Raw genomic sequence first — 3,996 nt, forward strand, 5'->3', positions numbered from 1 at the left:
CGTAACAGGTCTAATTTTTGTTACCCTCCCTTGCGCCCCACCCCTGCGCGGCATCTCCGTTTGCTAATTAATCACAGTAAAAAAACAATGTATATGGTAACGAGATAAATGCTTTACGGATTCCACGCGTCGCACTAAGAGCCACGCCTCCTGCCACTAAACTGTAAAAGTACTAGCATATAGGGTAATGGAATTGAAAGGCTTCCACAGACACCACTACTAGGTCCTCTAATGGTAAATGAAAGATCATCTAGTAATTGGTTTATCATATATCGAAAGTAGCATTACCATGCATAGTGCATGTTAGTAAAAAGTGAAGAAACCTCGTAAAAGAGAACGCTGATGATAATAGACATCACTACATTACTAGGTTCACTTCAGTCTGTTACTACATTCCATTAACTCATTAGTACATGCAAATTTTCCTAATCGTGCACAGCTACGTTATGCAGAAATTATGTGGAGAGGCGCAATGAACATGGTCCATTACTACATTCCATGAACTTGTTACGATGGATTTTTCTCCCATGCTTTAGCAAATGAAGGTAAAAACACTAGTGAATATAGTAACAAATTTAATTTTCATTACTACAGCCACACGACTCATGATGGTAATAGACATCAGAACATTACTATGTTCCCTTCACTCTGTTACTACATTCCATTAACTCATTACTACATGTGAATTTTCCTAATCGTGGATAGTAGCTAGATTTATGCCGAGAGGTGTAATGAAAGGATCCATTACTACATTCCATTAACACATTACGATGGATTTATGGCCCATGCTTTCGCAAATGAAGGTAAGCATACTAGTGAATATGATAACACATTTAATTTCTGTTACTACAGCTATGCGCGTCACCCCCGCCCCACATGTCTATTTCCCTTACTATGTCTCGTTAATATATTACGATGGATTTTCCATCCGGTCTAACCGCTCGCGGAACAGAGGAATAGATGGTTCGGTCGGGCTAATTACCCCGCCGATGGCTGGTTGGCTTGGGTGGCCGGAGCGTACGCTAGCTTATAATGCGCTCGGGAGTACTTTAGCAGGTCTATATATATATATATATATATAGTTAAGTATTTAGATGGATAGGTTGGTGTTCCTACACTCACATTTTCACTGACATTGCTATTCGTACTTACAAAGAAAAGCAAACTATGCCCATTATTGCCCAACAAAACCACTATTGACTGCATCCACATACTTTTGCAAGATAACTAAAGAGAAAAATTTCATCTATAGTCACTGGATTCGAGTCAGTGTCTCACTTTGGTCACTGTACTTCAGAGTACCCTAAATACAATTACTAAAGTAGCTTAAGCGCCTCAATATGGTCGCTAGTATGACTTGACATACACATTTCACTTAGTTGGCATACTCCCTTCATTCTGAATTATAAGATATTCTATTTCTTTTTCTAAATCAAATGTATATAGACATATTTTAGTGTGTTTATTAGCTCATTTTAGTCCATATATAATTTATATTAAAATATTCAGATGTCTTATAATTCGGAACAGGTTGTACTAGTCACTTGGCTGTTGAACGACCGAGCTAGTTAGCTACTTGCAGGTTTGAAGAAGACCTGACGGTCAAGCAGCCACTGTTTTCCGGTGATGAAGCGCTCGGCGGTGTACTTGGCGGCGTCGTGGGCTTGGATGACACGGTGATAGCCACTCCACTTGACGCGACGCTTCACCTTGGAGGTAGCCAGGGGCCATAGCTCCTGTATTCCATGTATTACAGGTGAACGTCACGGCGGCCGACTTCACCTGATCGTCCTTGTTCAAGGGCGCCCAACCCTTCCAGTCCACCCAATCCCTACCCTCCACGAGCTCGCCAAGGTAACTCTGCATAAACATGACGTGGGAGTGGTTCACCCACGGGCGATCAAGCTACGTCTCAATATTGTTGAGGTCCTCGCTGTCGCCATGCCCTCACGCTGCAATTTTGGACGAGAAACCAATGTCACGTTTTGGTCAATTGCAACCCTAGGTCGTCACCACATTGTGGTTCACAAGCATCAGGTTGAGAACTAAAATGTGACAACCCTGGAGAACAGCTTGTTGTTGCCCCAAATGATGTTCGTGGTGTCGTGTACCTCATAGTCTTGTCAAATTGCATCTTGCTCTTCGCCAGCAGCGTGTCCGAAAGCCAACAAACTTGCACCGGTAGAAAAAATAAATTTGTAGGCCGCGCTTTAGAATTTAGGGGGGAGGGGGGCATAGGTCCCCTAGTAGCCAAATAATCTGGTTAATCTATACTCCCTCTGTAAATAAATATAAGACATTTTAAATTACTAGTAAAACATCTAAAAGCGCGGCCTACTTTCACCCGCTGCAATCAACTGGGACAGCTGACTTTTTGTGAATAGTTACTTCTTTTATTCTTCTTGTTGGCATCTCCTCAGTCTGGTTTTATTTTATTTTTGTTTTGTTTTGCCTTTTTTCTTCATTTTTTTCTATTTTCATTTCTCTTTTCTTTTTCATTTTCTTAAATTCATGAAGTTTTTTCAAATCCGTCAAGTACTTTTCAAATGAATACATGTTTTGAATTTCGCAAACTTCTATCAATAAATGTTGATAAACTGTTTTGAAATGTTTGCACAATTTTAGAAAAAAATGTTGATAGGATTTTGAAAAAAGTTCAACCTGTGTTTAATAATGTTCATTGGGTATTAAAAAAAGTTCAGCTTTTCACAAATGGTCAACATGTATTCAGATAAATATTCATCGTGTCTTTGAAAAAATATTTAACATGTGTCTAGAAAATGTCCAGCCCGTATAGAGAAAATGATTAACTTGAATTTTAGAAAAGTTGACATGTATTTAAAAATTTGAAAAAAAAGAGAAAACTGAAAAAAAAGTAATTCATTATAAACTGATAAAAACATAAATAAAAATAAAACATGCAAAACCTTCCCCAAACTGGGCGGAAGGTTCCTACACCGGTCTGTGCCGGTCTAGGGAAGCTTTGAAAAATACCCACGTGCACAGCTCCTAATGGACTAGCCCACTCGGGCGAACTCTATAGGCGAGCGCTAGTACCATCTCACAGTAACTAGACATAGCATTTGCTTAATTTTTTTTACAAAAATTCACGGTGTATTTAAAAAATGTGCAGTGCAAATTTGTTAACTTAATTTTAAAAATAGTTCATATTATCTAACCAAAAAATTCGTATATTTTCAAAAATGTTCTCATGTTTAAATATTTCGTGAAATTTTATAAAATGTTCATGAAAATATAAAAACAATGTTCGAATTATTTGTAGAAAAGTTCATACCATTTCAAAAATTGATTGTGACATTTTAAAAAGACTCACATGTTTAAAAGTTGTTCACGTGTTTTTAGAAAAATGTTTAAAAAATGTAAGAGGCGACTGCATCACTCCCGTCTGGCGCCTCTGGGGCCAGCCGAAACATTCGTGGATTTGAAAAAAGTTCATCAATTTTCAGAAAAATGTTCTTGAATTTGAAAAAAGATCCTGAGATTTAAAGGAAAGTTCGTAAAAGTTGAAAAGAGATCATGAATTTTAAAAATGTTGACGGATTTGGAAAAAAGTTCACGGATTTGAAAACAATGTTCACGAATTTGAAGTTCACAGATTTAAGGGAAAATTCATGAATTTTCTTTAAAAAAAGAAAGAGAAAAATAAAAACTAGAAGAAAATTGGCCAAACAAAAACCAAAAAAAATCAAGTAGACTCGTGTTGGTTAGTGTTGCAATTAAAAAAGAAAAAAGAAGGTGACTAGACACAAAAAGAAAATAGTCTGGTTGGTTACTGCGGTTGTACTAAGGGTATAGATGTTGGGTTTTAATCTCGTTGGGGACTTATTTTTTGAAGGTTAATGGGTCGGCCCAGGGGCGGTACATGCACAGGCCGCGTATCGCGCTCGGCACGGACTACATGCTATTAAAAAAGACCAACCTACCCATTATTATGACGGGGTATGAAGAGATCTCCATCGTTGATGTGTTTAGCGC

Source organism: Triticum aestivum, chromosome 2A, assembly GCF_018294505.1.
Source record: "Triticum aestivum cultivar Chinese Spring chromosome 2A, IWGSC CS RefSeq v2.1, whole genome shotgun sequence".
Classification (NCBI taxonomy): domain Eukaryota; kingdom Viridiplantae; phylum Streptophyta; class Magnoliopsida; order Poales; family Poaceae; genus Triticum; species Triticum aestivum.